This window comes from Photinus pyralis, unplaced genomic scaffold (assembly GCF_008802855.1).
Source record: "Photinus pyralis isolate 1611_PpyrPB1 unplaced genomic scaffold, Ppyr1.3 Ppyr1.4_LG3a, whole genome shotgun sequence".
Lineage (NCBI taxonomy): Eukaryota > Metazoa > Arthropoda > Insecta > Coleoptera > Lampyridae > Photinus > Photinus pyralis.
In genome coordinates, this window is record NW_022170509.1 from 6,451,593 (window position 1) to 6,464,321 (window position 12,729).

Sequence of the window (12,729 nt, forward strand, 5' to 3'; positions counted from 1 at the left end):
TTTTCACCTTATGAAGTACCCTTTCACTACTTCTTGCGCCACCAACGCCACAAATACTAATAATAAATAAAAATAAACAATGTTATTCGTCCTCTTTCTTTACTTCTTGCACCACCGATGCCAAAAATAGGCATGTTACAGCAGCCCCCTACTATTTTCCACAATGTTTAACGTTGCACCTTAAACAACTTTTTTCGCCTTTTACTGTTCAATTTTTCCCTACTTCTTGCGCCACCAATTCCAAAAATAAATATGTTAACGCAACCCCTTACTAATCCCCTATCACCAACAACTTCTGCAGCATCAACAATTTTTGTTATCTTTTAAAAATCCGCCATAATACCTCTTATCACTTTTTGTATTGTAGCGAACATTCCAGAAATCTCGATAGACTTCGAGGCCATGGCCCATGAAAGAACAGTCATCGGCGATAAAGACCGAACGCGAATGTGAAGCAATCTTTCCGGGAAAAATGACGTGTGTTTATTGTAGAACATCCCAAAGACAAGAATAACTGTCGTTTGCTAATTGCTATATAAGCAGGTCGAGTTTCGCTTCAGTTTAGTTCCAACTTCAACGCGCTTGAGTTATGTTATACATTGCAAATGATAAATAATAATTACTGTTATAAATTAATCTATTTTAAGACTATTATAAATTTATTGTTAATTGTTTGTAATAATAATAATAATAATAATAATATACCAACACTGTACTGATAACAACATTTTATACGAAGAACAAAAAGGGTGTACCAAGTATTCCAGAGGCTGTAAAGAGCAACTCATTATAGACTCTGTTATACTTGAACAATCCAGACATAACAAACGAAACATACACACTGCATACATTGATTACAAAAAAGCATTCGATTCAGTACCACACTCTTGGTTACAACAAGTACTCTCAATATACAAGGTCAGCAACAATATTACACGATTCCTCAATTACATAATGTCATGTTGGAACACTACGTTAACACTTACACTAAACGACACAAAACTTATTACCGACCCAATACAAATTAAAAGAGGAATTTTTCAAGGCGATTCTTTAAGTCCGCTTTGGTTTTGTCTTGCTCTTAATCCACTTTCATATTTGTTAAACACTACTAACTTTGGGTACAATATTAAACACAACCACGAAATACATCACAACATTACACACCTGTTTTACATGGACGATCTTAAATTATACTCTTCCACAAGCATAAAACTTAATCACCTTCTACACATTACCGAAACATTCTCACGTGACATACAAATGGACTTTGGAATCGATAAATGTAAAACACAACACATCACAGCTGGTAAAAGAGAACTTATAGATTATGAGCTAGAACAGGGTAATTTAATAAATTCCATGGACGAGAATGAAACTTATAAGTATCTTGGTTTTCAGCAAAACACACACATTAAACATACGAGTATAAAACAGACACTTATTACACAATACCTACAAAGAGTACGCAGTATACTTAAAACAAAATTACACGGTAGAAATACAATCAAGGCTATTAACACTTATGCCACACCAGTGCTTACATACTCTTTTGGGATTATACGTTGGACAAATACAGATTTAGAACAAATACAGAGAAACACACGTACACTATTAACAAGACACCATATACATCACCCTCACTCCTCTACTATACGACTTTACCTTCCTCGTTCGGAAGGAGGTAGAGGACTTACAGATATAAAACTATTGCACCAAACACAAATACACAATTTGCGACAATACTTTTATAACAAAACAGATACTTCAGTCCTACACAAAACAGTAACATATGCAGACAAATCTTATACGCCACTTAACCTACACGAAACTAATATACTCCCACCTCCATCCAAACTTACATACATCACAAATAACATACAGACATGGAACCAAAAGCCGTTGCATGGACGATTTCCACAAGAGGTTAGTCAGGATTGTGTTGATTCTATAGCAACGCACACTTGGTTGTCTGAATGTGATATCTTCCCGGAATCGGAGGGTTTCATGTTAGCAATACAAGACCAGGTCATTAATACACGCAACTATAAAAAACACATACATAAAGACAAAACAGTGACAAACGATTCTTGTCGACTCTGTTCACAAACATCAGAAACAATCCAACATATAATATCGGCATGCACACGACTTGCACAAACTGAATACAAACATCGACACGATCAGGTAGCTAAAATCATACATCAAAAATTAGCACTTAAACACAATCTCATAACAGATAAGACACCATACTACAAATACACGCCACAGATCATACTTGAAAACAACACACACAAATTATATTGGGACAGGACACTACTCACAGACAAAACTATCCACAATAATAGACCAGATATTACACTTATAGATAAAACGCAAAAATCCATTTGTATTATAGACATTGCCATACCCAACACTAACAACTTAACTAAAACACATGCAGAAAAACACCGCAAATACACCGATATAGCTATCGAGCTTAAGACTCAATGGAGAATGAAATCTACTGTTATAGTTCCCATTATTCTTAGTGCTACCGGAGTTATACCAAAGACAATACACCACAATTTACAACTATTAGGTTTAGACAAAAACACACAAACATTTACAAAAAGCAGTCATTATCAACACATGCCATATTGTTCGTAAATTTCTAAACATAACACAAGATACTACATACAGAAATGATCCACAACGTATACATGTAAACAACCGCACTCCCTCACAACACGGTACACAACATACTGTAATATCTCCACCTCTAACCCAAACAAACACACAAATACAACTTACCGAACAAACAAGTACAACAAATGATACAACATATACTACAATCAGAGATTCACCTCTGAAGCAAACCACATTACCACGACCCATTAGTATTCAACTCAAACCCAAAAGCCTAAACAGCACTTTAGACTCACAACATGATACACAACATACTGTAATATCTCCGCTTTTAACTCAACCAACCACACAAACACAACTTCCTGAACAAACAAACGCAATAAATACAAGTAACGCAACATGCACTACAAAGACGCCCTCACCCAATAAAGTTACACGGCCTAGCACAGCTAAAAAACACAATACTCTTTCTTCTCAGAAACACACCACGTTATCACAACCCTCTCGTATTCAACCCAAACGCAAAAACCTAAACAGAACTACATGCTCACAACATAATGTAATATCTCCACCAAAAACCCAAGCAACCACACAAATACAACCTCAAGAACAAAGAAACAACATAAATACAAGTAAGGCAACATGTACCACAAAGACAGGTCCACTGAATAAAGTTACACGTCCTAGCACAGTTAAAAAACACAAAACTCCTTCTTCACATAAACACACCACGTTATCACAACCCACTCGTATACAACCCAAACGCAAAGCCAAAGAAACACTTACACAATAAACTCTATTTAATAAAAGTACAGAAATTATTATAATGATATTTTTGTTTTGTTTTCTTCTTTCCTGATAGCGTTGACTATTGTGGCCATTAATAGCTATGTTGGTAAGTATGAATTACATACTATCCCTAGATTTCCAATGTGAGTGTGCGAATATTTATTTTATTTTTTAATTTTTCTTTTTCTTTAGAACCCTACATAACTTCACTAGACACAGACACAGACACTAATCGTTACTTGATTTTAATCCGTGCGATTAGTTAACCAGGCTAGACCTGAGTTCTCACAAGAAACACCGACAATAATAATAATAATAGAGATTTATTGCCCAACAGAACAGACGTTCCAATTACAGGACAATACATAATAGTTAACGCGCAATGATTTAATGTAATAAGAAAAAAAAAAGAAAAAGAAAGAAACACAACAAAAAACTCAAAATCTTAACATAACTAAACAACAACAAAATAATTAAATTCATATTAAAAAAAAAACCAAATTAAATTGTCGACAAACTGCAAGTTACATTCTATGCATATAAAATAAAGAGAGCAGTAACGTGACATTTTCACTGTGACAAGTAACTACGAAGCACGGCTGATATTTGAGATAAAGTGTCATGGTCAATAAAGCAAGTAATTAAATTTATATCACACTGGTATCAGGTGTGGGGATATTTTTAAGTGAACAATTAGTGAAAGTTTATGCCAATAGTGACCAGAAAAGTAAAACAACTGTTGCAATTAATGCAGGAAATGAAGGCCTTTTACAATAAATAGTCTATAATTGATCTTTGTCTGAGTGTCGGGCTTTCCCATGTGTATTTGTGTATAACTTTGTGTTGGTAGAAGTTATATAGTACTTTTAGATGGTGTTCCGTACAGAATCTATTCACAATTCTTCTGAGCGGTTAATAACATTCTCTCCGTGTTGGCCTATTACTTCATAATTCAGTTAGTATTATTTCTTGAGTAGTTTTTATTTTGGTCATTACTCTTTGTAGGTCTTGATAGAAAATATCTTTTATCTTTTGTTGGAGTCCTCCGTGGGACCATATATTTTGATTTTCATATCTTTATATCCATATACATCCATTGTTAGTGTTATAATTCTTTCAGACTCACATTAGAAATTTTTGATATATGTATATTACTTGTTCAGTTCAGTTCCAACTTCAATGCACTTGAGTTTTGTTATACATTGTAAGTGATAAATAATAATTAATCCATTTTAAGATTTATAAATTTATTGTTAATTAGTTGTAATAAATAAAACGTTACATGTATATACGCAGAATAAAACATTGGAAGTTAAAAACCACACACTAGTCTTGCAAACGATGGATTTATGGACAAATGGTCAAAATCAGTAGGTATTACCACTTAGTGCCGCCACAATGCCTTAGATTCCAATTTTTTAGTGTTTTAATAACTTCTTAGTAATCATACAATTGTTCATCTATAGAAACCTAATTACGCATTTGATTTATTTTTTCGTTTCATTCGATATTAATATTGTATTAATAAATGTAATCGCGCCTTTTTTTAAAATAAATTCTTTGATATATTGGAAAACAGTTTCCCAATCGTGAGTGGAAGAGAGAACAACAGACACTATTGCGCAATTATTTTTTAATATGCCTCGCAACTAACTCTGAATTGAACGTAATTAAACGATGAAAACGGCTAAAAAAGCGATTGAATGAATTTAATTAAATGTGGAGTTATATCATTTAAACGGTCCAGGTTCGGAAAATGGAAAATGACCATAATTAATTATGGACCGGTTTTAAGTCAATTAAAGTGCGAATTCAAAGAAACAATTAAATTAGCATTCGTCATTCACGGACCACTTTATATGATTCGTACCCCCATTGAGTGAAAAGTAATTTTTTATTGTCCCCAGATTTATGTTACCGAATACTCAAGACAGGCCCAAATTCTATAGTTTTGCAACCATGCAATAAAGCTTAAATGCATTACCACTTTTGGAATTAGTTTGAGGATCCGCTATAAAAATGAAACCATCATTGTAACACACCAAAGTAAAGGAACAAACAGATAACCAATAAAAACAAGTAATATACGCCACGGTTGGCGAAACAGTGTATGTATTTCCTAACAAAAAATCAGAAACCACAAAAAGCTTTTTCGTATCAACGCAAGAGAAACTTAATTATGATTATTATAGCAAAAGTTTCCAGCCTCATGTTGTGAATATCAAGTTATGTAAGAAATTACGTATTATTTATACCGCAATCAATAAAAGCTAATTTTGGTTCAGAAAGGAGCGTTTACGTACTTTTCAAAAACAGTTATCTCCCGCATTGCACCGCTCTTCGTAAATGTTCCATTTAACACCTATGGCAAAAAAAATCGCGCATAACAATAAAATCTCCCATTACTTTTTCCCAGTTTTATTACACTTTTTCACGTGAAGAACGATTTTTAGAGCCCGTAAAACGTAAAACTGTGTCACAAAATAGAATTCGTTATACGCCAGCGAGACAACGAGATCTTGTCACACTTCAGCTGGAATTAAAGGAAGGATAAACAGATCATTAGAAAAGTAACAAATTGAAACGTTATACTAACGACATGCTCACGACGATATTGTCAGAAAAGGAGGTAGTAAAGAGCGAAAATTGATTAAATTTGCACAATGCACTAAAGACCAGAAATTAACTTACGTTTCAATTCGTCCGTTTTTCTATTCCTGAAACGATAAAATGAACTTAAAATGAAATATCTTCATTTATGTGGGTATTATGAAATCCGGCGCAGTCTGCCAATGGGTTGTAGTGTAGGGTATTCAACCCTGAAATTAAGCGCGAGTTTGACGAAATCAATCCATATACCAAATTGGGTGGTGAAATTAAAAATAGTGGGAAGAGTTAAAAATGAATAAGGTCTGAAAGTACGTCCTTTTCAATTTTACCCCAAATTGCATCTAAAACATCACTGAAAAGCGACAATGTAGCGTAAATCTTGACGGTAAGGTGATGAACTAAGTGAGAATTTCACTCTCGAAGAGTCAATTTATAATTCATTCTTACGAACGAATAAAATTGGATACAACTGGCAGTTCTGATGAATGATGTTTCCCAAACTGGTTGAGCAGAAAATGATATGAGACATGGCATAATACCTTCCTTAATGATGAAGGGGATTAGATGTTCTAGTATTGGAAGGTTGTAACACGTCATATTGCATGAGCACATTTGATAGAACCAATATTTACTTAGATATTATTTTCCCATATTACAGTGCTAATGCGTTTGATACTTTATTATTCTAGCAATTCGTCCCAGTTCAAATATATGTATAACAACCGCTTCAGCGATCTCAAGGGTCTTAGTTACGTAGAGATATAAACCAACAGGTGCCTCGTGACATTATACTATCTAATATCTAAATATCAGCAAAAAGTGGAACACAACGGCCATTACTAAATCTAAATATCGATTCAGGTTTCAATTTTGAACGTTTGTTTAATATCGCGTTGTAGGAACAAGTTACTCTCGAAGATCTATTGAACCCCATTAGCTGACGTGAATTCCCACATACTTGAAGCATCCTTTCAGTTGGATCGATGTACAAACAAGTTGATTAAATTAAAATCTATCAAAATTGAAAGTAGGCTGATTTCAAAATTAAAGCAAACAAACTCACATTTTCATTGCTTAAATCGAAGAATCTACGTGAGAACGTACAGACCTTTTAGTAATTTACAGGTTTATCTAGAAACTCTGAAGTTGACCGGTTGATATAGTTTTCCATATAACCTTCCAGCTTTATAAGAACCTTGCAGAGTTTTTTGTGCACTTTTCCATGTTTTCTGGGTTTATTGAGTTTAAGAACATACAAGAACTTTCGATACGCTTTTAGTAGCTGTTAAGTCATTTCTAAAGCTTTATAGGTACTCCTCGGAAAATAGACTGAAAAGTTCTCGGAACAGCACAGACGGCTATCGGAAATCATAGTACATTCGAAACCTTTTAACAGCCTAGCCCTTTTCCAAAGCTTTCTAAGGTCGATTCAGGAACATTGCACAACACTGTCAGTATGTTTACTTTAAAGCATTAAACGACATCTAACAAAATTTGTATAAAGCTAGGTACTATTTAAATGAACACGCTGCCTATTAGTGAACTATGAAATCAAGCGTTTTTTTCACAGGATTTTCTCACCTTCAAAGCTTTGTACGTTACGGGTAAAGCTAAAGTTTTCATCTTACGATTTTTCAATGCCTTGTTAGACTTCTCTACGCACTACTTTGGCCGTAATTTTGTTTAAGACGAGACGTCATGGGTAACCCGGGTCGGGTAAGACCGCCGACTAGGTGAGCATTTGGAGGGCTGGTGGCAGAAGATGAGCAGGAGGTAAGCCGTTCTGTGTAGCATCTGTTCGCCTCATTTGTGGGAGGCTGCACACCTAAAGGTACTACAGGAAGACTGTCTTCCTAGGCTCCGCCAGGCTGCCGTGTAGGTCCCGGGGGAACCGGACGACCTGGTGGCGATCAAGCGGTGTTTGGAGGGCAGAATTATTGGCCCAAGGTAGGCAGCCGGTGTGAAGGATCAACCCCAAAAGAGGCTGAAAGTTTTTGGCATTGAGGAAAAGGACCAGTCTAACCTAATTGCCAGGAGGGGAAGGCTCAGTTACGGGTAATCCTCTCGAAAGGTGAGAGTTAGTAACCCTGCAAAACCTGAAGTGGGGAGTACGTCAGTACAACCAGCAACTGCTACCGGGGCAACTGAAAGAAGCTACGGAAGCATCAGCGCCCAGACTGCCAAGGCAATTTGTGGCCAGTGCTTGTTACAGCGTTAGCAACTCACCCGGGTCGGTTAACCTGTGACATACAGGATAAAGCTCAAGTAGTAATAGCATCAGGAGATTCTGTGTAATGAGATGGCAGAACTGATAGAACACTGTGAGAAAGATAATATAGGGCGTGACTCAAATGTCCACCATACTACATGGGGGAGCACTAACGTCAATCCTAGGGATAAATCATTACTTAAATATCTGACAACTAGATTTTCAATTATGGCAGCGAACCCACGTTCATAACTACCCCAAACCAGAATGTGGATGATCACAGTCTGGCAGCATCGAGTATCTCTGACCAAATAATCAGATGGAAAGTCACTCCAGAGCGACTATGTCAGATCATAGATTAATTTCATTTGAAATTAACTGCAAGGGAGCTGACCAAAGGGTTATCTCAACCCCAAGGCACCGGATTTTCCTCTTTACAACTCCATTGTAGAGACATTTAAACAGGCATGTCCTCTGAGGACTGCCAGACGCCCTATAACTATCCCCGGTGGTGCAGGGCGCTAGAAAAGCAGAAAACTGAGTTGGGCCAACGTTACACGGACGATGAGACGGCAATGTAAATGTACCGATCTAGTTCAACTGAGACGATCCATGGAGGTGTCTTCGCCGGACATGGCGATTAGAGCCACCTCCCCTTCCAGCATCCTTAGGTTCATCTCACGTGTGAGATGACTGGCTGACCTTGGGGGATCGAACGATTCTAGTCTGGGAGGTAGTACAAAGGGCCCGAATTTAAGACCTAGGTAAGCGTGGGCCCTCCTATCGTAATCCAGAACCTCGGGGAAGGACATAGAAAGATCTAGAAAGGATCTAAGGAGCATTTAAGACTTTTCCAGACTTCTTAGATCTATACTAACGCTAGCTAGGCTTTTTGGGGCAGGCTAGAGCTTCCTTTGGTTGGTTACTCTCTCTGATCGCAGGTACATACGATTTGATATAAAATCAAAAATTATCGGCTAAGAAGGAACCCTTGCAGAAAAAACTGGGACTGTTGTAACGGTAGGTAAAGATAGATAAAGTAGAATTGTGTGACATTTTAAAGGTTGGAGCGGTTTATATGCATCACTTATCATAGAAAGTCTACAGGGTGTCGAAATTGGAGGGTACAATTTTCCAATAACCGTCTTGTCTGTGTCTTTTGGTTTCTATGGAGTATTGATTTCTTAATGAGTTCCGGAACAGGTAAGCTCCAATGAGTCGTCGATAAAGAGGTAATAGATTTCATATGGGAAAAGACGTTGATTACTTTAACAAAGAATGAGGGAGTTTAATCTGTAAGAAAATGTTGAAGGCATTCACTACATAGCCATGAAGGCGTTGTTCACGTTCAAGTTTGAACGAAAGAAATCGTTGCTTAAAAAAGTCGTTTTGGGATCAAGAAAATACGGTCATTCTGTATTATCTTTAAATTTTTCGAAATTTCGTTGTGAAGTTAAGACAATTTTTTTTAGGTTGGGTCGATTTGAGTACATTTTAAGTATTGAGCATCATTAAAATATTCAGGTTGTTAAAATAGAGTTCTTTGTGGAAGTTGTCAACCGCGGTGCAAATATATTCCACATATTTCAATACAATAGGACCTTGTTTCGTGATGGATTGCGGAAATCAGGGTTCTTCAAGTCGCAGATAAAGAGGGGCAAACTTATAACCGTAGAGTTCGATTACAGAAAAAAAGCTGATGAACAATTACGCAGATCCGAAGGCAGAATTCCAGTGGGCGGGTAATCAAAAACACAGCCCTGTTTGTCTGGCACTTGATAGGTATCGACAATCAAAATTGTTTTAGACCCCTGCTTTACTTTATAATTATATTAATCATTATTAACGTGTGGTTTGTTCGTAACTTTTAAAATACAAGGATCCACAAGAAAAACATATGCGTTCTACAATATTTCACAAACGAAAGAATATGAATTGTGCGGTTACGCCATTAAATTTCGAACCGGTATGAACACATGGGCCTCGCGTGAAATTTTTTGTTTCTCTTTTACGATTGGCGAAATGGACCCGAAATACACTTGTATTAGCAGAATCTCTCAAATTACCTAAAACACATTTGCATTTACATAATTGTTAAAAAAATGTCTTTAATTAAAGGTAAATTATGAGGTACCCCGAAGTTGATGTACAAACTTTCTAGTAATCAATTTGTAAAAAGCTGCATGCGTGAAATGGCCTGTATTTAATTGGTATTTAGCATGTAAAAGAAAAGTACTTTTATGAAAGTGTGAAGTGGCATCATGGTGTTACACAATTCCGTTACGTCAGATACAATAAGACACCCTCTCCCAGGGGAGCGGTAATGAAAGTTGTCTCAGATTTATTCTACGGCACGTTTTTACTCATAACCGATTTTATATAACTGTGTTATATCCGTCACCATCACTGCCAAGATATAACCTGAAAACTATGAAATAATCTAATTGACATTTAACAGTGGGATAATCACATAATCGCAACGTTAATTGACATCTTCAGTATTGAACTGTTGCACTAAATGACTTGCTTGTCAGATGTCACTACCCCACCTCATTTTAGATATCATAAGAAAGTCAGGCCTTTGAAAGCTTTTAGTGGATTAAAGACGCTCCATTAGAAGTGAATCAATTATACTAATCATTTCTAGATTACCTAGATATTTATGACTTTCATTTTTGTTCCTAAACTGGGGGGCAGGGATCGATTAATGAGCTTATAGTTCAATTGGTCCCTTTTTCCGTAATATTGAGCCATTTACTTCGACAACGAGTTCGCCTTAATAAATTGATTAGACACAGAAACCATTCCAAAACACATTGCAAGGAATTGCGCTCATTAAACAAATTCCTCAATTATTGTTCCAGTGCAATTTTATGCAACCCCTGAGTCATAGGACTTCTTTACTTAATTAAGTTACCAATGGGGAAGAAAATTAGTTTTGCAGTTACGCTTGTAGTCGGTTAATGTCGATCAATTAATCCGAAATGATTTGGTTTGAACAACGTAATTATGTAAGTTAATTAGACGGAAACCACCCTTTAAACCAAATACATTCTTTTACTGCATTTGGTTTTATAACATATTCTCTCCAACTTTAAAATAAAAAAACCTGTTTTCAAATTACATGGAAATGCTGATGATGATAATATCGTATGGAAATGGAACATCAAGGAAATGAAATAATCGAACTCGGATATACACGTGTAACACGCGTACTACATCAAGATTATGCATGATTGATTCCCGTTACTGCAATAAGTCAATGCATAAGTGTAAAATACAGTTGTAGTAGGACCGTAATTTCACATTGGAACAAATGATCGGGCTGGGATTACCAGTATAAGTAGAGCTTCTGTGGCAATTTGCAATTTAATAAGTAGCTTATAATTCCTCTCGGTAATTTAACATAAGCTTACACAAGTATTTGTATACCTGAAGTTTAATGAAGTAATTATTACACTCAATAGACCTTTCATTGCTGACCTCGCTTTCTCTCAGCGCTCTCACTGTTTGGAAAACGAAATTGTAATTTGCATGTGACCACGACGACACTGGGTTTTTGATTATAATTGGCTAAACTTAGTCTGAAGACAATTTATTCCCAATGCACTTAAAATTTTGGTTTGGTTTAATGTAGTATCCTCGTTTGCCCTCCAATCTAATGAAATATGTTTAGATTGACATCAATGAAACTCTTTAACGATATTTAAGACGGACGGGTTGCATCCCTCCACACACTCGACAAGTAAACTGCAGAACTTGGTACTCGCGTACTGGCATCGACGTGCAAGGTGAGAAATTGACCATTAATAATAAAAAAACGAAGAGTTTCATAATGCACTAATCCTGATGCCCCCTCTCGCACAAGAAGGTTCCGAGTGCTTCACATGGACTCGTTCCCTTGGTCTAAATATGCTCGCAGATGTCAAAGACAATCCAAAAACGTCAAATTTCATGAGAAAGTTGGCAGTTATGGTAACAAAGTTGTCTGGCCCGTCAAAGATGACGAAAGTTCTGGATAGAGTAAATCCTCGCTGAGCAGAAGCTACCTGCTCGAAAGCCGGCGAGGAACCTGTCAACGAGTCTATTCCAGACAAAGAATTGGGTAACTCGGATGGACCGGTCCTGATCTTGTAACCAGGGGAAGAAATACCCCAGAATGGCCAAAGAACTACGTCACATCCAACTTTGCAGTAGTTCTTCTTATACTCGCAGAAGATGAGCCTAAGACTTTTGATGAAGCTATCCAATGTGAGAATCGCTAGGAATGGGAATCGGCCATGGACACAGGAATTAACTCGATGCAGAGAAACGATGCCTGGGAATTGACAAAACTTCCTCCGGGAAAGATGCCCATCAGATCAAGCGTAATCCTGACGGAAGCATTGCATGAGATTGGTCATCAAGAGATGCGCTTAACGATCTGGCATTGATTATGTAGTCACTTTCAGCCCGATTGCACGTTTGAAAGTGGTCTGATCGCTACTGTCCAG